The 24,046-nt window shown below is 44.0% G+C and overlaps 1 protein-coding gene across 2 annotated transcripts in view; it reads left to right on the top strand.

Annotated features, from left to right (window-relative positions):
* The window catches only part of CCL28 (C-C motif chemokine ligand 28), a 53,861-nt gene that overhangs the window by 5,127 nt on the left and 24,688 nt on the right, over nucleotides 1-24,046 (top strand). The gene's annotated exons all lie outside the window — the stretch shown is intronic.

The raw sequence follows: 24,046 nt of genomic DNA, 5'->3' as shown, positions 1-24,046 counted from the left end.
TGTTAAAATAGATGTTGTGTTTATAAGAATGTGGTTAGTGTTTATGAAATGATTGCAGGACACTGCATATAATAATCTCACTTATATTATCTGTATCTCATAGTATAAAGTTATATTGAGTGTTTGCAGTTTAAACCACTGTAATTGTGTAACACCAAGCAAGAAAGAAGCATTAATTAATGTAAAGTGCTGGTCTTGCACACAAGAAGGCCCCATTGAAAGCAAATGAGCCATTGTGAAACATGAACTTTTGATTGCTCCTTACCCACACAGCTATGAAGAGAGACCTCCAGGTGAACACTCCCATCAGTTTAAACTCTGGGGGTAGGAAATAAAAATGAGTGCATGAGATGTTCATACTTGCTACTTGGTTGGTGAAATCTAAGTATAGGACTTGCAACCAATTTGGGGTTTGTGTCCTACTTCCAGGGGCATGGACAGGAATAAAAACTTGACTACTTTTGGAGGGGCACTTTCTGTGCCCCCTGCAGCCAGAGGAACTGCTTTTCCCCTCCCACCCATGCCAGAGGAGCTGCCTCTCTTCCCCCCATCCCCCACTGCGGCTGGAGGAGCTGGCTCCCGTCTCCTCCCCTCCCACTCCCTCGTAGCCAGAGGAGCTGATTTAGTCCAGGGCTGGTGGAGCTGTTATGCCCCCCAGCCTGGGTCTGGACAAGCTCGCTTTCCCCACCCCAGCCCAGAGGAGTTCTGTGCCACCACTGATTGGGTAGCTTCCTTGCACATGCCCCTGCCTATTTCTCAACAGTCTGCCCCAAGATTGGCACTCATGCTTGTGAGCCAGCCAAGACAATGTGACAATCTCATTACTCCAAAGTTTTAGATACAGCTTTTTTGTATATTAAGTTGTATGCATATGTGGTACTGATACTTAATGTTATTCTCTGCAAAAAGCTGTGGGTTTACTTTGTTGGTAGTAGGTACTGGTGCTCCCACAGGGACAGGTGGAATATATTACTTGAAAATGGCGATTACCTGAGCTAATTTGCAGTTAGAATGCAACACTTTTTAAAATACTATTTTATTGATGTAGATTCATTCGCATAACCTTGTACCTATTATTATAGTTTGCATTATAAGCCTGAACACTAAATTCAAATATAAGGAATAAGGGTTATGTACTCTGTGGTGCTTTAAAGTGAATGCAAATTCAACAAGAGTCAGTTTGCTTGCATGAGTGTTTTTTTTTTTTTACCTGTGAAAACGTGCGAGTAGCACTCGTCAAAATGAGAAGTGACAACACTGGCTAAAGCTAGATTGTAGGGCATGAGCCAAAGCTCACTGAAGTCAATGGAAAAACTCCCACAGACTTCTCTGGGGTTTGGATCAGGCCCACAGTGCAACTACAGTAGATCTGCAAATTCTCCCAGTCAAGGGAGACTGCTCTTTGTCTCAATCTTGAGCAACTCTGCTTTTTCTGCTCTTAGCAGGGCAAAACTGTGAGCAGTAACTGCCAAATAACTATAGATTGTCAGTTGCTTATATGAGGTGGACACTGTCCAGCAGGAGTTAGGTTGAGACCAGTAGTTCATTTGTGACATGCAAAACTGAGAGGAGACTTAATCTGTTTCATTACACAGCACTCTCATCTACAAAAATGGTTAACGGTCAAGAACAGACATAAAGACTCCCTACGCAGATCCCAAAAATGCCAAGGCTCAGTCAATAAATATTTTTCTTCTCATTTAATATTTCAGCTCTTCCATTAACAGTAGTGGAGAATCAAAATATTGAATTTTCTTTTCAGTCAGCATATTTTTTTTAATAAACCTTCATTGGTGTTTTTATAGTGCACCTAGAAAATTCTGATGGTCTTCTTTTGCACTAACTTGCACAGATTATTTTCTGGGAGTACTTATTAGACACTTTGATTTTGTTTGGAGGTGAATACATAGTGATTAGAATGGTTGAAAAGTTAGAGGGTTTTTTCCACAAAAGGTTGAACTTTTTGAGCAGAAATTCAAATACGGAAATATTTCAACTTGAAAACAGTGTCTCATGGGAGCTGTAGTTTGGATGCCTCAAGCTGCTATTCTCCTCTGCAGGCCAGTCTCCCAGAACAGACTACATGTCCCGTTTTGGAAAAGGCAAGTGTTAGATGCAGTTCAGCCAGGAAGCGTGGCCCATAGAGAATGGAGATGTAACATCATTGAACTACAACTCTCATGAGGCACCATGGCAGCATTTCTAAAGCAAACTATTTCAGTTTTTGGCCAAAATTATTTTATTTTTTGAGTGATCTTTTTATTTAAAATAAATAATAAATGAAAGTTTTCACAAGAAGTGTCTGCTTTTCATGGAAAATTTTTGTTTTTTTGAAAACTCATTTTTCTGTCTAAAAATAGTTGTTCTTAGAGTGCTTGCTCATGTCGATTCCGTGTTAGGTGTGTGTCCCCATGTACATGGCTGCCGGAGATTTTTCTCTTAGTGGTATCTGTAGGGCCGGCTCTGGCACCCCCTAGAACCCTGTACTCCTTCGTCGGTATATGGGGTGCCGCTGGGCCCACACCCTCTCAGTTCTTTCTGACCGCCCATGATGGTTGCTGGAACGCCTCTCTCTCTTGCGACTTACAAGAGCTCCTAGTGGTTTTTCATTATACAATTCATGTATATAGTTGTATTTTAGTGTGAGTAGTTAGATAAGTTAGGATAGATAGTGGTTCCATCAGGGATGTTGTTTCAGGGATGGGGCGTGCCCCAGTCCCCGGATTTCAAATTGTGTGCTGCCTGTCACAAGCCCATGCCAGTGAGCAACCCCCCGCCCCACAAGTTACTTAAAGTGCCTGGTGGGAAACGCAAGTCAACAAGTGCAAGATCTGTAGGCGCTTCAGGCAGTGCATACAGAAGGATGGGGTATTTGCCTAAAAGCCCTGTTAATAGAGGTGGCCCTTAGACTGGCCTTGGAGCCATCCCACTCCAATTCAGTGCTGAGCACTTCGACCTTGATACAGAGTGCTCCACCAGCACTGGGCTCACACCATTCACCATTGTCGATGCCGAGACACAGGAGGCAGCGTGCTGAACGAGAGCACTCCCCCACGCCAAAGAAAGATAAGAAAGGGGTGGCAGGTGAAGGACCCGAGCCAGGCCACTTGCCATCTGCTGAGCTCAAGAGACACAATCTCCACCTAAGGCTCCAAGCCCAAAAAGGGAACCACCACCAACTCCTGGGAGTGCCTGGAGGCCCTTGCGCCTGTTATCTCCTTCAACACCGGAGGCATTTCAGGTGGCCAGGGACCTGATAGCCCTATTGGTGCTGCCCACATCACAAGACCTTTCTTCGACTTCAGAGTCAGCAAACGCAGCCCCCTCCAAGGGGAAACCCCCCATGGGCCTGTCGCAATGGTCACTCACCTGGCAGCAGTCCCCAGCATTCTGGCACCAGTCTCCTACACCATGACCTCGGTCTTCAACCCTGTGGCCCCCATCCCCAACTCCTCGTTCCCAGTCATCTGGCTCCACGACACGTATTGCTGGCCTCACAAGGTTGATTTCTATCATATTGGCACTGGTTGCCAACCTCTTGGCATGGGTCACCGACTCCAGCACTGGTGCCGACTCCTCAATCCCCGACTCCCTACGCTCTCCACCATCTCAGCAGCGATCCCTGCCTCCGTGGTATCAATCCACAAAGCCACATCACAGGTCCCCACCCCACCCTGACACCACTCCCATCATAGCCAGCAGAGGGAGGCACCAACAGCCCCACAGCGGTCTCCAAGGGAGGACTCCTCCCCAACCATAGAAGCATTGGTCGCTGTATGCACTGGACTTCGGTGCTGGCCCTGTGGTGGGAGTCTGGCCACCAGGGCAATGACCAGCACATTTGGCAATATTGGAACCTGTGGGGGGTTCCTCTAATTACTCCCATAGGTCATCAGCAGCCACATCTGAGAAGCGGATCACGGCACCACCCGCCTGCCCAGATGCAGGAGTCTGACTCCGATACCGGTACCAAGGTGCATACCTCGGCTATGGGGGAAATTACCCTGATTGAAGAGGGGGTTCCAGTCACTCCCCTGGCATTACCATTGTCCTCATCATCCCCAGACAAGGTGGTTGCTGGTCCTGCCCACCCGCTCCCACCAGACAACTTTTGGGCTCACCAGGAGCTCCTTAAAAGAGTTGCCTCAAATTTAGGATTAGAGGCAGAGGAGCTGAAGGAGTCTACAGTTACCTTCTTTGACATGCTGGCGGCTTGGGCCACTTCTAAGATTGTGCTGCCAGTCCACGAAGGGGTGCTGAAATTGGTCAAGGCCCTCTGGCAGACCCCATCTTCTCTGTCTCCAAATCGAAAAGGGCAGAAAAGAAGTATTATGTCCCAGCCAAAGGTTATGACTACTTGTACTCTCACCCACCCCCGGGTCTCTGTTGGTGTCTGCCACGAATGAGCGGGACAAACAGAGCACCACACACAAAAATAAGGATTCAAAGAAGCTGGACTTGTTTGGTCGAAAAATTTCTTCGACAGCCAGCCTCCAACTCAGGATCTCCAACTAGCAGACATTGCTGGGGAGATATATTTATAATATTGGGGACTATGTGGCCAAATTTTAGGATTCCTTGCCTCAGGATTCGAGACAAGAATTTCTGACCATTATGGAGGAGTTCCAGACAGTAGCCAGAGCCTTTTTTCTGGCTTCACAACATTGATCTCCATCTCCTCAGCACCAGTAATGATCATATCGGCACCAGTCAACACTGGATGCAGTTGATTTGGGGTCCAGATCAATGGCCTCAGCTGTGTCCATGTGGCACAGTTTGTGGCTGCAGTCCTCTGGGCTTTCTTACGAAGTGCAGCAATCTATTCAGGACCTACCCTTTTGAGGGCAGTGTTCTGTTTTCAGAGTAGACAGATACCAAGCTGCATGTCCTGAAGGACACCAGGGCTCCTTAGGCCTGGACACTAGGAGACCTTTCCATCCACCACCACTGCCTAGATTCTCAGGTCCACCTCGGTAAGGACCGTAGAAGAGAAGAGACAGAGGCTTTAAATTCTGCTGACCTGCTCCATCCTCCTCAACCTCCCAGTTGGGCTTCACATGACACCCGGGTGGTCCACAGCAGGCATTTGGAGGGTGCACCCGAGGACAGTGTACTGGACTTGCCTCAGGATCCCTCCCCCCATTTATTTCTGAACTGTTTATCTTCTTCCCTCACTCCAGGTTACCTCAACCCATTGGGTGCTCAACAGCATAACAGCTGGTTACACCCTGCAGTTTTCCTCCACCCCTTCCTCCCACCCCCTTTCCCCATCCCTCTTCAGGGACCCCTCTCATGAACAACTCCTCATCCAGGAGGTGGAAACCCTCCTACAGGTAGGAGTTGTAGAGGAAGTTCCTCAAGAACTGAGGGGGAAGGGGTTTTACTCCCGATATTTCCTAATCCCGAAGGCCAAAGGGGGCCTCAGGCTCATCCTAGATCGGCATCACCTCAACTAATATCTCAAGAAGTGGAAATTTCGCATGGTCTCCCTGGCCTTTGTCATTCCCTCCCTGGATCCAGGAGACTGGTATGCCACCTTTGACTTAAAGGATGCCTATTTCCATGTTTCTATTTTCCATGGACACGGAAGATTCCTCCAATTCATAATGGGTCAGCGCCATTACCAATTCACGGCACTGCCCTTCAGCCTATCGTCCTCTCGGAGAGTCTTCACAAAGTGCATGGGGGTGGTGGCCGCTTACCTAAGATGTCAAAGCATGCAGATCTGTCCATACTTTGTTGACTGGCTTGTCAGAGACAGATCACGAGCCCAGGTCCAGCACAGCCTCACCTTAGTACAAGCCACCTGTTAAGAGCTGGGCCTGCTTATAAACTAACAGAAATCAACTCTAACCCCAGTTCAGAGAATAGAGTTTATAGGACCTGTCATCCCTGACTTGGTGGGCGGACTCACAGTCGACGATGGAAGGGGTTCCCTTTGTAGCCCCATCCCCATCAGTGATGTTGGTCTCAGACACTTCGGATCCGGGGTGGGGAGCCCACCTTGGCAACCTCAGTATGCAGGGTCTCTGGTCCCAATAGGATCTCTCCCTCTATTATAAATGTCGGGGGACTCAGAGCAATACTCTTGGCCTCCCAGGCGTTTCTTCCCTACCTGATGGGCACAGTGGTGCAGATCTTAATGGACAATACTGCCTCATGTTCTACACCAACAAGCAAGGCGGAGTTTGTTCGTCGGTCCTGTGTCAAGAGACTCTCCAGTTATAGGACTTCTGTGTGCAGCATGCCATTCATCTCGTGGCGTTGCACCTCCCGGGTGCCCAGAATGTGCTGGCAGATCTCCTCAGCAGATCCTTCTCTTCTTTCCACGAGTGGTCACTCCACCCAGAGGTTGTCAATGTGATTTTGCAGAGGTGGGGGACTCCCCAGGAGGACCTGTTTTTATTCAGACAGAACAGAAAATGTAAGCTATTTTGCTCGATCTGTGGGCTCGCCAGATGTTCCCTGTCTGACTACTATATGCCGTCCTGCCGATACCCCCGGTTCACAAGGTCCTCCTGAAAGTCAAGCTGAACAAGGCAAAGATAATCCTGACAGCTGCGGTGTGGCTGCACCAACTCTGGTTCCACATGCTGCTGGAACTTTCGATAATGATCCTGTCCTGCTCCTACCAGCCTTGCTCTCGCAGAACCAAGCAAGGCTGTCTTCTTCACCCAAACCTAACGTCCCTGCACCTGACTCTGTGGCATCTGTGTGGCTGAATGCAGAGGAATGGGAGGAAGATCTGCTCGGTGTAAGCCCAGCACATCCTGTTGGGTAGCAGGAAGCCCTCCATCTGGGCAACCTATCTAGCTGGAAACGCTTCACCTGTTGAGCCTCAGGCCACAGTCTTTCTCCCTCAATGGTTCTCGCTATAATCCATCATAGACTACCTGCTTCATCTCAAGCACCAAAGCCTGGCCCTTTTGTCAATCAAGTTCACTTGGCAGCTCGGTCTTCCACCCTCCAGTCCAAGGTAGATCAGTCTTCTCTCATGACATGATGATCAGGCTCCTGAAAGGTCTGGAAAGGCTATACTTGCAAGTTTTTGACCCTATCCCTACTTGGGACCTAAACCTGGTGCTGTCAAGGCTCGCAGGTCCCCCCTTTGAGCTGCTGTCGTCTTGTTCTCTGCTGCTCCTCTCATGGAAGGCCTCCTTCCTGGAGGCAATCACTTCAGCCCGACGGGTCTCCGAGATCAGAGTTTTGATGTCTGAACCCCGTTATACAGTGTTTTACAAGGACCAGGTTCAGCTTTCTTACTTAAGGTGGTGTCAGTTCCACAATAATCAGGACATCTTCCTACTGGTCTTTTTTTTCCAAAGCCTCACAAGACTAATGAGGAGTGTCAGTTACATTCTCTGGATGTTCTGCGGGCCTTGTCCTTCTACATCGAGAGGACCAAATCCTTCTGTAAGTCGACGTAGCTCTTCGTCACAGCGGCGGATAAGATGAAAAGTCTGCCAGTGTCGTCTCAGAGAATCTCCTCGTGGATAACTGCCTGCATCAAGTTCTGCTATGAACAAGCAGGGGTGTCACCACCGTGACTGCCCATTCCACCAGAGCGCAAGCTTCGTCAGTGGTCTTCCTTGTGCAGGTACCGATCCAGGACATCTGCAGAGCTGCCATTTGGTCTTCAGTCCATACCTTTGCACCCCATTACACCATCATTCAGCAGGCGCAGGATGGGACCAGCTTTGGTAGAGCAGTATTGCAAACAGCATGTCCTTGAGCTCCAAGCCCACCTCCAGGGATGCTGTTTGTGAGTCACTTAACATGGAATTGACATGAGCAAGCAGTCGAAGAAGAAAAAACAGTTACCTACCTTTCATAGCTGTTGTTCTTTTGAGATGAGTTGATCATGTCCATTCCATTACCCACCCTCCTGTCCCTCTGTCAGAGTTGACGGCAAGAAGGAACTGAGAGGGCATGGGACCAGTGGTGCCCCATATACTGGCGCATGAGCACAGAGCTCCAGGGGGCATTGGAGCTGGCCCTATGGATACTACTAAGGGAAAAATCTCCAGCAGCTGTGCACGTGGGCATACACACACCTACCATGGAAAGGACATGAGCAACACATTTAGAAGAACAACAGTTAACGAAAGATAGGTTACCCTTTTTTCCTAATTGTCACTGGGTGATTGACCCTTTAAGGGGAGATAGGTCCAACCCCACCTGTGACACGGTTAGCGGCATCCCCAGCTTTGGACTTTTTCCAATTCTAATGTATCCTTTTTGAGATGGAGTGACCAGAACTGCACACGCTATTCAAGATGTGGGTATACCATGGATTTATACTGTGGTATTATGATTCCTACTGTCGTCTTATAGATCCCTTTCCTAATGATTCCTAACACTTAGCTTTTTTAACTGCCACTGCATACTGAGCAGATGTTTTGAGAAAACTAGCCACAATGACTCAAAGGTCTCTTTCTTGAGTGCTAACAGCTAATTTAGACCCCATCATTCTGTATATATAGTTGGGATTATGTTTTCCAGTATGCATTACTTTGCATTTATCTGATTTTTATCAGCCATTTTGCCACCCAGTCACCCACTTTTGTGATTACAATGGAACCTTCTGGCCTTTGAGTCTATGAAGCTAAGAAAGGTCTTTGGAGTATTAAAAGATGCTGTATTGACAATAAATCCTGTGAAAAGGATTTTAACCCAAAGGTCAGTGGTTTTTTTTCCCTGTGACTTTTTTCTGCAGCTGAAGCAATGCCTGGATGGAGTAAGATGAGTGGTCAATTACTATGAAAAACTGATTCTAATATGTATAGATCAATCCTACTGTGGTTGGATTAAGAGGAAGCAGGTTCTACCTGTTTATGTCTCAAATGTATTCTGATAAATGCCGCAGGATCTTTTTTTCTTTTAATTAGTTCTTGGTTTGGTTTGATATCCATCTAATAAACTGGGACTCCTTAGTCACCAAGACTGTCTCCTGTGAGTGCATTTTCCCCAGAATTCTTGTGTAGTCAGCAGTTATAGTGTATCTCACTCTGTGCGTATGCTGGATGATTTTGGGGCACTCTTTTGCAAAGAAGAAAAATTTCTGACATGTTCTTGAAACCATTCTCACAATAGGGTGACACGGTTATTATTTAAATATCACACTAAGCAGATACTGGGTAGCACGTCAGTATCCGTTTAAAAAGCATATGCAGTAGGCTATAGGTATACCTTGTCTAGGAAAAGACAAATGATACTATAAAGAGGGGTTTCATCCAATCCGGTATTAAGAACAGAGATTCATCTCTCTTTTTTCTTTGTCCATTTGTTCTACATTCCCAATTTGCTGAAGGGCTTCTTAGTTAGATTGCTTGCTTTACCACATAGTGTAAATTGCTTACACTAAAGATTAAAGGTTTCAGATGATCAAGTGCAAAAGCACAGAACAGTTACAAAATCCTTATAGGCAAGCTCTGTTAATGAGCTGCTGGTTGGCACTTGATACCACTGCTGCAAGGTACACAAGGAAGTATCTCAAAATGGAGAGTGTTTTTATACTTTAGGGAGAGAGTAGGTTATTTCCCTGGTGACATTTCCTCATTCTGGACAGCTTTGAAGTTTCCCTGCTAAGACTTACTTTATTGATATCATTGAAGATACCAGCTTTAGACAAGAAATCAAAGACTCCCTGTTGCTCAGTGACCTGCCTACATGAGAGACCACCTCATGGTCTGATCTAAAGCCCAGATAAATTAATGGGACTCGTTCCATTTATTTTTAATGGGTTTCGGATCAGTCTCCACCCCCTTTGACAAGCTGCCATAGTTGTGGTCTGCAGACTGTTTTTAGTGCTCAGGTGGAACAAGTTTAGTGCTCACGTGGTTCTGGTCTCTTTCCAATCGATGCACAGAATATCTGAGTAATTCCTGATATAAACCAGAGTGAACTGTCATTTATGTTAATATTCTACTAAAGTGTGAACTCTAGAGCTATTGAGGCATTATTAGCACTCCTAATGGTCTATTTTGCAGCCTCCCTCACCCCATGACCATCAGACGATATATTCTTTCATGGCTGTGTAGATCTGAGGTGTTTAGTATTTACAGTGCTATTTTACTTTTGTTTCCCTGGAAGTACCAATAAAAACCAGCTTGCATAAAGCTTATCTACTTTCCTACACATTAACATCAAACCAATTTTGCATTTCACCTCTTGTCTGACATTCTTTGCTTAAGGTTGTAAAACATGTAAACTGGTAGTTGTGTAAACTTTTACAGCTGGGGAGATACCTTATCATACTGAACATAAATAATGTGCAATTAATTATCTATACATTTATATATAAAGAGATAATATTAATCCCGGTGCCAAGGTCCATCAAAAAGCCCACTTAAGTTTCGAAGAGAAAAATTTACATGTTATACAGTAAAATGTTATTTATAACATGTAAATATTACAAAGTGGATAACTGTATCTAGGTACATGTAATTCTCTGAAAGAGAATGGTAATATATTTGGTTGGCCTTGGGCTATGTACCTGTTTAAAAAGAAAATGTGTTGTGTATGTATCTGAAAACAAAGGAAGCAATGCTAGTTTTTGTTTAGCTTCAGGTAAATTGCTAGCAAATGTTAGGACCTTTTGCATCCCTTCAATCTCCCAGTGTATCCTGAACAGAAGTTCTCACCTTCTCACCAGCTGATATGATAGATTTGGATAAAACTATGGAGTAAAGAGTTGTTGAGAGACCGTAGCAAATTCATATTCCAATTTGTATGATATGGATTTGCAACACTTCAGAGAGGGACTGGAAAGAAAATAATACAAAGAGGTATGCATCTATTCCAAAACTCTGAGAGGTATAATAAATGATTGTGAAAAAGCCAGTCCTTTGTACCACATAGAGCCGTATAACCTGGGAAGGTGTGTGGCAAAATGAATGAATGAAAATCAGCTGGATGTTCATAAATAAGTTGTTTTGTAAGTGCTATGTGAGAAACACCACAGTCCAGTGAAGCAGCAACAGCAGCCATACCACTTGATTCTATTCCTATTGAAGTCTATTACACTGGCTACAAATTAATAGGAAACCATGGTCCAGTGCTCTGAGGTACGGCACTGGGAGCCAGTGCTCTAATCCCAGCTCTTATACCAACTCTCTATGTAGTCGTAGTCGCAGCCAAGTTACCTGATCTTTCTGCTTCAGCTTCTCACTGTAAAAGGTGGGTAATAATACTTACCTGGCTCTCAGTAGACCTCTGAGAAATAATTGATTAATGCTTGTAAAATGCTATATACACACCCCCAAAAACTATGTTAAAAGAGCATTATTAAGATTGTAACATCAAGCACTCAAATGTTAGAAAATGCCAGAATCAAAATTGGCTGTGCAACTTTAATTTAGCCTTTTGTGCATATGCATTATGATAGTCTTTAATTGCATGATCACATACTAGTTTTTCCACACTTGCTTCATTCAGTGCACAGGATGGACTTACCCTGGGGATGAATCAAGGTTGTGAGGTAAAGTAGTCTGTTGTCTGTTGAACCCCCCTTTATTTGTTGCAGATTTGTCTGGATCTAGACTGTTCTCAGTGGTAGCTGATGACAGAACAAGGAGTAATGGTCTCAAGTTGCAGTGGGGGAGGTTTAGGTTGGATATTAGGAAAAACTTTTTCACTAGGAGGGTGGTGAAACACTGGAATGCGTTACCTAGGGAGGTGGTGGAATCTCCTTCCTTGGATATTTTTAAGGTCAGGATTGACAAAGCCCTGGCTGGGATGATTTAGTTGGGGATTGGTCCTGCTTTGAGCAGGGGGTTGGACTAGATGACCTCCTGAGATCCCTTCCAACCCTGATATTCTATGATTCTATGCAAAAGTTGGAAGGTGTGTCATGAAAGAGGCCGGGGATGGCAAAAAGTGATAGGATGGATTCATGGTTAAGGCTGTTATCATATAAGCCTGTTTGTTAGCCTGAGATAGTATTTTGTGTTTGATTTTTAATACTCTTACATCCTTACTAATATGTATGAAGGACAAAGATGCTGTGTGTTGCATTTCCCACAATCAGATGGGGCTTTTCGTACAATGGGACAGATAAGGGATGGAACTAAAAGTGTTACAGGGTATGGTGGGAGTGTAGAACAGAGTGAATATCCTGGTCTATGCAGACAATCTGGTCCTGATCGCAGACAACCGCAAGAGTTTCCAACAAATGCTTGACATCACTAGCCAGGCTGCCAACTGGATGGGACTCCACTTCAATGCCAGGAAGTGCGCATCGCTGCATATCGATGGCAGTAGAAGGGAATTGGTCCAGACAACACCATTTCAGATCCAGGGTGAACCCATGATCTTCCTTGAGGACAGGCAAGCGTACCAACATCTCGGCACACCGACAGGTTTCCGTGTCCAGCAGATACCTGAGGATACCGTCGCGGAGCTCCTACGAGATATGGCCAGGATCAGCTTCTCCCTACTGACACCACGGCAGAAGATCAACGCCTTGAACACCTTCCTGATCCCCTATATCTCATTTGTTCTGAGGGGATCTGCCATGGCGAAGGTACCTCTGAACAAGGCAGACAACACCACTAGGCACCTGGTGAAGAAGTGGATGTTTCTTCCCCAGAGGGCCAGCAATAAATTGGTGTACATCTTACACAGGCAGGGCAGTGCCAACGTCCCTCGTATGGGTGATCTCTGCGACATTTCAGTGATCGCTCACACCTTCCGACGTGCCCGGACGCCATGGTGAGAAACATCGCAGAAAGTGCTCTGCATGATGCCGTCAAGAAGCAAATTGCCAGGACCCTCTCCAACCAAGATGTTTCCACCTACTTGAGTGGCTCACTGGAAGGCAAACTTGGAAGAGACAGGGGAGACTTTGCTTCGCTCTGAACTCGTGCCCACAATGCTACGCGACAACTGGAGAAACGTATCGGCTGCCACTGGATGTGGTGCGAGGAATGCCAGGAGCTGGGAGTCCTGGTGCCACAGGTGAAAAACACAGAGCGCACCATCATCACTCCAAGAGCTAGAACAATGCTGGAGAGGACCCTGAAGGATGCCATCCGCTGCCAATACGTGGAAAACCTGAAATGGAAGCCAGACCAGGGCAAGGCCTTTGAGGTGACATTCAAGTGGGACGCCAGCAACCACTTCCTCCCCAGGGGCAGCTGCACTCGATTTGCCGACTGGAGGTTCATTCACTGGGCCCAGCTCAACTGCATCCTGCTGAATGGAGCCATCCGCCACGGTAATCAGGACAAGTGGTACAGGAAGTGCAGCTACACCAACGAGACGCTACCCCATGTCCTGTGTAGCTGCAAGCCCCATTTGAGAGCTTGGCAGCTGTGACAAAACGCCACCCAGGATCGCCTGGCCAGAACCATACCGTCACCTGTGGGTGTTGGATCATATTAAAGAAGTTCTGTATTAAAATCACAAATGAGTTTGATTCCCCATAGTTTAAATTCCAGGGTATTACTAATTAAGAGGGAGGTCTCTTGGTTTTTGGCAGCTAATTGTGTTAGTACATCCTAAGACAGAGTCTGTTCTCAAAGCAATACTGTGTAACAACAGAAACAGCACACAGAGACTCCCCGCCCTTTTGTTGTATTTATCTCGCTTTGTTAACAATTGTGATTAAAATAGAAATAGAGGATGTATGTGGATGGATGCTTGGTGTGGATAATAACTGAATGATGAGGGAGGTGCCAGCCTAAGAATGCAGTGTCCTTCTGCTGAAGAAGGGGTCAAGTGGAAATAACCAGAGGACCTCCCCCGGAGGGCAGACTGGAATCCACCCAACAGCCTCAAGGATGGGAGAAACGAAGAACAAGATAACATCTGGCAACACGGAGCTGTCAGGAAAGTGCCATCTGCTGATTGATTCAGCAACAGCATGATGAAGCAATTCCCATAGACTGGCACAGGAAGAAATTCCTATAAAAATGGATTCTAGAATCTGAGAACTTTGGGGTCTGATTCTGCAAACCAACTTCCAGGAGCATCAGATGAGCATCTGACAAGGCCCTGCTCCCACCTCGTGTCCAGGCCACCTGGCCAGTGGCTTGGCACAAGCAACTCTAAGGCTGCTAACTATGATAACAACCTTGCAGAACCTGTGTGTGTGTGCATGAATGAATGTGTGAATAAATATGAAATTGAATGGAATGTTTTAGCTATAACTAACTGCTTACTATGATTCTTTCTGTATTCACAATAAATGTGGCATTTTGCCTTTTCCCCTTTAATAAGATCCTGCTGTTTTTTTATTTTATTGGTATAACATGGGGAAGGTTGCCGTAAACTCCGCCATCCCTGGAACCGACAGTCAACTGCAACCGGACATAGTCATCACCAGCAAGGACCGGAAGATCATCATCATGGTAGAGATCACAGTGCTTTTCAAAACAGGACTCCAGCCTTCCATGACAGCCAAGCTTGAAACCTGGAGAAATACGCCCCTCTGGCCAACACCCTGAGAGCTAGGGACTACAAGGTCCAAACTCATGCGCTGATTGTTGGAGCCCTGGGCGCATGGGACCCCAGTAACAAGTGAGTGCTGAAAGAATGTGGAGTTGGTCAATGTTACGTTCGGCTGATGCAGCAACTCATGATGTTGGACGCCATCAGGAAGTCGAGGGATGTCTACACAGAATGCATCAGTGGACATCAGCAATACCAGGAGGGATGAGTTGGAGTGCCAATGAGAAGCGCAGTCTGGAAAGCAACTCAGATACTTTCCTGATGGACTTATTTTTTCCTCTAAATGGACAACCTACCTAATTCTCAATTATTGAGGCACAGTCTCCACTGATTTATATTTTGCTTTCCACAACCAAATCTCTATACAACTTTTCATGAGTGATGTACCCGAGTATTCAGATTCTAATATCTAAACTGTATTGTTAAATCTATTCACCTAAATGTGGGTTATTGCTAATTATGTGCTCTATGTATCATATGACTTTTAAAAACAAACTTTGTATTTGTGGATAATCTAAGCACTATGCCCAGATGTACAGATAGTCTTTTCTCAACCTATGTATTATATAATTTTTTTAACATTAGCTGTAATAAAATTTTTAAAAATGAGCGCACACTTGACTGCTTCAACTCCTTACCTCAAAGCAAGGTCAGGCAACCAGTTGGGAGGGGCAAGGAGGGGTTTTTTTGGGTGGGAGGGAGGTAAAACACTAAAAGACCAGAGAAATACCTGCCCCTGACCAGAGCACAACCTCACTCCTTACCCCACCCATGGGGTACAAAAGGGGTGGGATGAAGACCCCAACTCCTGACCCTCCAGAATGGAACATGACCATAAGTTATAAGGGGTGTGACTAGGGGCATGCATTGCAGGTATATTTGGGCCTGCTAAGAAGAAGGAGGGGGAAGGGGAATAGGAGGGGGAGGGGGAAGGAGAATGATAATGGTAAATGGGAGAGGGACTGGGAATCGGTTGATAAGGAACAGGGACACAGGCAAGGCTCTGCAGTGTCAGAGCTGGGAAGGGTGGACACAGGGTAAATGCTCTGTGGCATCAGAGCTGGAAACAGAACACTGGGAAGAAGGAGCTCCATCCATGCGGAGCTAGGTGTTAGAAGAAGAAGAGGTTCTATTAATGTATAGAACTGTAGTTGGGGGGGGGGGAGGGAAAGGGGAAAACTCTATCAGCCTATAAAGATAAGCCCAACTGGTGCGAAAGGCTTTGGAATATGTTTATTGGGGTTTTTAGTTCAAGGCAAACATCGCATTGCCTGTGCTTAGGACTTCTGGTCTTCTGCTTTCTGTCTGCGTGACAAAAACCAGGGAAGGGCGTGAAGGGAAAGCCCTCTAACAAAGGCAGCTGAATGCTGCCCAGGAGAATTAGATGCTATCCCTTCTTCTACCATAGACTTCCTGTGTGATGCTAGGCAAGTCACTTAAACCAAGTTTTTCACAGGAGATCTACTCCTTATGTGTTTCTTATTTTCTGGTGCCCAACTCCATACACTGGAGTCTGATTTGCAGAAGGGCTGAGCACACTCCATGCCTAATGAAGTCAATAGGATATGTGCTTTGAACATATGTAGTGTTATATAATGCTAAGTACTCTGAAAAATTAGGTCCTAGTCATCTCAAATGGGGGACCCAAAGTTAGTGGATATTTTTTACTGTAATCTTCTTGTGCCTCTGCTCCCATCATCCTCACTTCACAAAGGTATTGTGAAGATAGATTGTTTGTGAAGCACTCAGATATTATAGTGTTGAACACCTTAGAAAAGCCCATGAAGAAATGAGTGATTCTGTCTCGGAGCAAAGTCTGAATCATGTGCTCTAAATAAGGCATGGAGGCCACACATTGAACAATGACGAGAAAACAAAATATCGAACAGCTGATTGTTAAATGAGCACCATCCATTCCATGCCTTTTTGAGTGCTTGATGTTGCAACTTAGTAATGTTCTTTCAACATAGGTTTGTTTATGTTTAATTTCCTATCTTCTCATCCAATATCTCTCTCCCTCCTGGTCCCTTGTCCAGTCTCTTTTCCCAGCTGCTTGCGGGTTTATTTTATTTATTTATTTATTTATTATGTATTCTTATCAAAAGCACTTTTTGGAGAGTTCAGAGAAATAGTCCAGATTACTGAAACAAAACCCAAACTCATGCAGGCAGGGCTTTTTACATTCTTTGCTTTTTACATTCTTTGTCAGGTACGGTACCAAGAAGAATTTGCCTTAAATCATAGGAAAGTTTGTAGCTATTATTGAATTTTATTTCATTTTCATAGTCCATTTTTGTGACTATGAAATATAAGTTACAGTGTTCTTGGTTCTGCCTGTAAATAGTGAGGACCTGTATCCAGGTACTGGGTTCTTTCCAAGGCCAGCTGTATGGCTCTGGAGCCTATTGACAAGGTTACTCTTAGAGGATATCACCCAGGTCTCCTTCTGCTGCCCCACAAATCCTTTGTCTTTCAGGAAACAGCACACTCCACCATCCCATTTTTAATTTGTGATTGTTCTTCAAATAGTGGGAGCTGGGAAACAATATTACTGGGATCCAGACTCAGCTGTAGGTTTTCCAGATTCTAGAACCAGAGACAAAGCCTTTTTTCTCATCTAGTTTCCGTCAGCCATTTTGTGTAACCCTGGAGAGTTTTCTTTGCTTGGACTCAAGTTGCAGTGGGGGAGGTTTAGGTTGGATATTAGGAAAAACTTTTTCGCTAGGAGGGTGGTGAAACACTGGAATGCGTTGCCTAGGGAGGTGATGGAATCTCCTTCCTTAGAAGTTTTTAAGGTCAGGCTTGACAAAGCCCTGGCTGGGATGATTTAATTGGGGATGGGTCCTGCTTTTGAGCAGGGGGTTGGACTAGATGACCTACTGAGGTCCCTTCCAACCCTGATATCCTATGATTCTATGACTGAGAAGCTATTTTAATCTCCAGTTTTCATTTTGCTTCACTTTTATGCAGTGAGTGAAGCTTCTGTTCCAAATCTGCTTGGTAGTAGCTCAGCCTGAGTTGCTTTTAAATGTCAGATTGGAGATGTGCCCATTCTTAGCTAACACCAGTATTTCTCTTTTTGCTTCACGTGAATAGCCACAGGTCCCAGTTCACAGGTGCTTATATATTCCTTATAAACACTGAGAAAATCCTTGAGATGAAACATGGGGTTAGAGTTCTGGGAGCTGGTGAGGCTGCCAGCATGTCTGAGGAACTGAAATTTAATCAAAGTCCAGATATCAACTCCTTACGGACTTTGAATTGAATAGATACTAGAGAGGCAGGTTGTATCATTTTGGGCTTATGTTTGAGTAGATATGCAATGAAAATCCTCTATGAACAGGCTATTTCTTTATCCTCCATTCTTGTCTCTGCTCTCCTATCCCACATGCTCTTAGCCCCCTCCAATCCTTCCTTCCCCCCACCATTGTTCTCTGTACTCTTTATACATCCCTTTTTTCTTATCCCTTGCCTTTCCAGCCCCACCTGTTTTTCCCTCTCTACCTTCCTCCTGGCTTAATCCCCAATTGCTTTTACCTTGATCACTTCCGCAGCCTCCCTTCGCTGCTCCTGCCACCCCAGTTCTGGTCTCTGTCAGTGTCCAAACAGTATGCTTTGCCATTAGGATCCTGCTCCTGCAGGGCGTCTACCCAGAACTACACTCCTGAAACATCTGAGCAGGGGAACTCTCCCTGTTGTCATGCATTGCTGGTGATGCTCCTCCAGTCAGCTCTCTACTCCGCCAGGTGCTGTAGGTATTGGTGGTGAGGCAGCACAGCTCAAAGGGATTGCAGGAGGTGCCTTGCTGCATTGGAACACAATAAACAACCCTCCCATGTTGCGGGATAACGAGTGTAGGACTGTCTGGGAAATGCAGGACACAGCTGTAAGCTATACAACTCTGTCTGCTCATTGCTTTTAAGTAATTTTAGGAACATAAATGAAGAGAGCAGTTAGCTGATTAACATTAGCTGTAATACGACAGTAAAGTAGAGAAATAATAGTGACTGGCAATGGGATCTGGGACCTTTCTTCTCATAGTCACTGGTTCAGATCCTACCTGATTTAGCAGTGACCAAAAACTGTCATTTGACAGCTGTTCATGGCCTCATTAAAATGAGCTGGTAGTTTCAGTTTTGTACCCAGTACACAAGAGTCCACATCCTGTTTGGCACTAATTAGCATCCTTGTTGGAAGCCTGAGACCACAGATAGTTCAGCCCCACAGCTAATAATTCTATCTCACTCTTGCAGTTCCAAGTTGAGGCACATTGCCTGTGGCAGCGTGGGAAAGTCTGTGCTGCTTTTTCCTGTGCTATATCTTTTGCACAAAAGAGAAAAGGCTTCAGACCCAAAGAGCTGTGAATCTGGCCCTTCTCACCAGCACTCCATTTACACACACACACACAATATTAAAAGTTTCAAAAAGGACTGATGTAGAGTTTAAATGTTTGCTTTTCATTCCCCCCACACCCCACCCTCATGGCAATTGTTATAAATACTAGGTTAGAAGCCAATTGCTGGATTTTTTTGTCCGCCATTCAGTGTTTTTTTTTTAGCCTCGTATGGCGCACAAGCCAACATACCAACAGATTATTTACATCCCCTTAGTCAAAACTGTAACTAAAGCATTGCCAGCCTAGGCTTGGCAAGCTGGTCAACTGACCACTCAAATAATGTCAACTAACCACCTAGTATTTGAGCACAGTCAATTATTGTTAAATATTCCAACAAAAATGCCCTGATGTAGGCAGTGGCCTACCTTTTTGATTGCCTTATGGTACCTTCTGTTTAGCAAGCCTACTAAAATGTCTTGATCACTCACTTTGCTATAAGCTAATGCCAAGTGTTGGGAAAAAGGTGAATACATTGAAAACTGATCATCTTGACCAGCAGGGATCCTGCAGAACAAACTGTATGTATGTAGACAGGCCATCAATGTACATAGCAGTTTACAAAGCACATTAAACAAGCTAAAACACATGGCCCCTGCCCTGAAGAGCTTACAATCTAAATTGACTAGACAAACATACAGAACTTAACTCAGAAGGGAGTGGTGGAAGGAGAGGAGGGTTCTGTTACAGAGTATATCCCAGAATTCACACCTTGTACATATTGTAATAATCTTTGTACATAGTATGCCTTGTAAGGTATCATTTGAAAACTCATAATTTGCTGATCTGTATTGTCGCAGTAAAATATGTGTGGTAGCATTGTGAAATGATAAGATTCCCCTGTATGATGTTATTAACACATGTTCCAAACCCCACAGCTCTGCCCAAACAGAAGTTGGCAGACAGGTCTGTCCTAAACAAAGGAATGTGTGCTTGCCTTAATTTGCATTTAAGCAGGAAAGAGAGTAATCAAACAGGAAGGGACAAGAAAGGAAGTTCAAACAGGTGAAAAAAACAGCAGTGGAACATCCTTCTACATAGACTCTTGTCTCCTGGGTCTCAGCTGGAAATGTTTTTCAAGAGGGGGACTGAATCTATAAAAAGGAGGGACAGACACCCCAAGGAACCCCTCTTTCTTTTCCTGAGCCATTACATTCACTCCACATGAAGAGACAAAGGAAGCATCCATTGGACTCTGGGGGAAGGGTCCTGACCTAAAGAGTTTGTTCAGTAAGACTTCTGAAAGCATGTGATGAGAAAACTTAGCTTTGAATCTACTAGAGTTAAGTTAGGCACCAGTAAGCATTTTATCTTTATTTTTCTTGTAACCATTTCTGACTTCTATGCTTCAGTACTTGTATTCACTTAAAATCTCTCTTTGTAATTAATAAACTTGTTTTATTGTTTTATCTAATGCAGCGTGTTCAAGTTGAAGTGTCTGGATAACTCTGTCTGGGGTAACAAGTTGTGTGCATATCATTCCTTTAAAGAGATAATGTACTCAGTTTACTTGTACTTTCCAGGAAAGGGCTGGGCAGTATGGGATATATGTTTCTGGAGGAAAATCCATGACAGGGTGTTTGTTGGGATCACCCTGCAGCATAACCAAGGCTGGTAAGAGCCAAGGTGTGGCTGGCTGGCTGTAGCACACACACACTGACATAGCTGGGTGTGACTTACATGCTGGATGCTGTTTGTGAGCAGTCCAGGCTGGAGGCTACAGCAGCAAGGCATTGTAAAGGGCATCCGAGGTAACAGACTAAGGGTGACACAGCTACTCATTAATCTGGATTATACTCTGGTATATCACAGGGTCACAGCCATTTAACCTCCTCACCCAACACAAAACCAAAATATGCATGGCCAAGAAGCTGCCTGAAGAGTTCGCCTGCTGCCTAACAAGCATAAATGCATTTTAAAATTGTGTTTTTCTTTCATAGTTACTAAGTGCTTGTTTTAGTTCAGTGTAATTTAATTTATTTTCATTTGTAACTGTTCAGTCTTGAATAATGTTCACATTTAAAAACTAATGTAACTGCTGAAAAGGTCATACTTATTCTTTCTCTCTCTCTCTCTTTTTTTTTTTTTTTTTTAGAGCTTCATTTCATTGTTTCACATTTTTCTGAGTTATAATAGCTCAGTTAAGTAACTTGGTTTTTGTAATTAGGCATCCGTATCTATCTAAAGGCTAAACCTATTGGAAACCATAACTCTGACTCTCTTTTTTTGTTGTTTTTATGGTGGTTACTACTCTAATAAACTAGTGCTTTAAAATATTTGACCAGTCAGTTGACCAGTTATTTTTGGACCGATCAAATGTCCAACACTATACCAGATTAGCACAATTCTGGAAAGAGGTTGTGTTGGTTACATGTTCTTTTGTGACAGTTGGTTGTTAGAATGTGTTATTGCACATTCATTATATTGTTTCTTGGTTCTGATTTTGTTTTTAAATTTCTCAGTGACATAAGAATGGGTTGTGTTGGCTTTAAATCTGCTAGTTAGTATCCACCTATAAATAGTTTTACGCTACTTAAAATTGCTAACATAAGCTCCTTAATATAGTATCTATAAAGAGGATTAAAAAAAAGTTCTGTGTTTGAACCAGCCCTATCTCCCTTCCTGTATGTTTCTGTTGAAGCAAGTAAACATTTTCATAGAATCATAGAATATCAGAGTTGGAAGGGACCTCATTTTGTTTGCTTTGGCTCCCGGAAATATAGAAAAATGGCTTTGCAAACTCTGCAAGAACATGAATACTGTGAAACTTGTGCAAAATCATGGAAACACTTTTGAAGCAGTTGGTTTTATTCTGCATGCAGCAGTTATGTCTGTTAGCAGAAATAAAATGTATCCCTGCAGAAAAGTAAAACCAGTTAATTGTGTTCTTGAAAACACAGTGGAGATGTGCATATATCTGAGTAATGAGCAGAAAACACTGTTGATCTGATGCTATGTGGAAGTGTGTGGTTCAGAACATGGTCCTCCACTGTCTTTCTTCCATTGCAACCCCCTGTGCAGGTATCTGTTTTCACTCCCACTGATCTCAGACTTTTGCTATTGATTTCAACAGGAGCGGGGGCAGATTCTTAGCATTAACGTTAAAGATGGGCCTGAACCACAAAGTTCAGATCCTGATCCAAGATGGGCGACCCTATGTAAGGACATGGCTGTTTAGTTATTCTGTGAGCTAGAGAGCACTGCAGGGTCCTCTCTGTGGCCAGCAGCTGGCAAACAGAACCTCTTTTAAATCTATTACAACCAAGTTCCTAACCTGGGGAATACTGCTGTAACATTTACTTTTATCAGATTTCTTTTTCTTATTCAGTCATTTGTTTCTCTGTGTGTCATGGTGAAGAACAGCTAACATGTATACAACACTGCTGCAACTCCTTATCTTGGTGCAGATGCATACTGGCAAAGGTTTCTAGATGTTTTAAGTCCCTTTCTGGCTTTACTATTGCACAAACAGTATTACAGAGCAGGTGCATGACCTGTGCATATCCACTTGCTGAGTAACACATAAGTAACTTCTTTCATGCCAAGAGTAAATGAACACTCACTCTATTGTATCTCTCTTCTTAAGAAAAACCACACACACACAAATTTCCACATAGGTTTTGCGTGCTTCTGGTGTCTCAGACGTGTTCTGGAAGATTAATGACCCAAGAGTGATGATAAGTAGGGTTAGGAAATTATGACAAACAAATCCATAGCACCAGACCTACATTTTTATTAGTATTTAATTGCAAAATTAGTGTTGGAAAGGAACATAGTAGATATACTACAAAGTCTCTAGAGTTTAGTAAAGTATGATTCCGTGCTTCTGGAAATTTTACTGGAAATGTAATGGCTGTGTCCATACTCACAGTAACAGGCTGGCAGGACTCTCAGATTTTTAAGGTCAGAAGGGGCCATTATGATCATCTAGTCCAGTGGTTCTCAACTGGGGTACAGAGGTCTTCCAGGGGATACATCAACTCATCTAGATATTTGTCTAGTTTTAGAACAGGCTTCATAGAAAGCACTAGTGAAGTCAGTACAAACTAAAATTTCATACAATGATTCATCTTATACTGCTCTATATGCTGAAATGTAAGTATGATATTTATATTCCAGTTGATTTATTTTATACTTATATGGTGAAAATGAGAAAATAAGCAATTTTTCAGTAATAGTGTGCTGTGACACTTTTGTATTTTTATGTCTCATTTTGTAAGCAAGTAGTTTTTAAGTAAGGTGAAACTTGGGGGAATACAAGACAAATCAGACTCCTGGAAGGGGTACAGTAGTCTGAAAAGATTGGGAGCCACTCCTTGACCCCCTGCATAACACAGGCCATAGAAATTCATCAAGTGATTCCTGCGTCAAATTAATAATTTCTGGTTGAGCTAGAGTAGAACTTTTAGAAAGACACTCCTAATATTATAGACGTAAAATATGGTGACGGTCCCACTAGATCAGTAGGACTTCAACACGTGCTTAAGTGCCTTGCTCAATAGGGGTTGCCTACTAAATCAGCACCTGGAACGGGGCAGGAACCGGATTTTCCGTTCTATAAGAAATTCTCTGAATGTGACTGTTCTTTGTTCTGAAACAGAACAATAACAATTATTTAATGTCCTGAAAAATTAAATTCTAAAGGAAAAAAAATTTCAGATCAAATTGTTTTAATAAAAAATCAAAATATTTTTCCAATTTTGACATTTTACATTTTTTTCATAATATAAAATGTCATTTCAAAATGAAAAATCAAATGTGTTCTCTTTCCAAAATGAAATGTCATCAAATTGATCCGTTCCCATGTGTAAGCGGGGGAATAGTCCCGCTATTTTGGGGAATTTTCCTGGCTTCTGCACTACCCCGGTGAAGTGGGCTAGGAAAAGGATTTGAGTCCTCGCTCCCACTTCCTTTACCCAGAGATCTCCCTGCCCTTGAGGACTCCCCTTCCACTCTCCTGTCTGGCGGAGTCTACGTAACCCCAACAAGGCTCGGCCCAGGATTCCTGGGGGGCTCGACATCCAACTCTGCTGTGGTCACCTAGGGGCTAGGGTGTCTCCACTCCAGGGTACTCTCTCTGCACTGGGCACTTCTCTGACCCACTGACCATTACATACAATTTAAAGCAAATGCAAGTTATTTAGTCAACAATTAACTTTAAAAAAATAAGGAAAAATGGGAAAGGTTAAAGGAAACACATCA

The sequence above is a fragment of the Lepidochelys kempii genome, chromosome 5 (assembly GCF_965140265.1).
Source record: "Lepidochelys kempii isolate rLepKem1 chromosome 5, rLepKem1.hap2, whole genome shotgun sequence".
NCBI lineage: Eukaryota > Metazoa > Chordata > Testudines > Cheloniidae > Lepidochelys > Lepidochelys kempii.
This window is presented reverse-complemented; position numbering and strand designations above follow the sequence as displayed.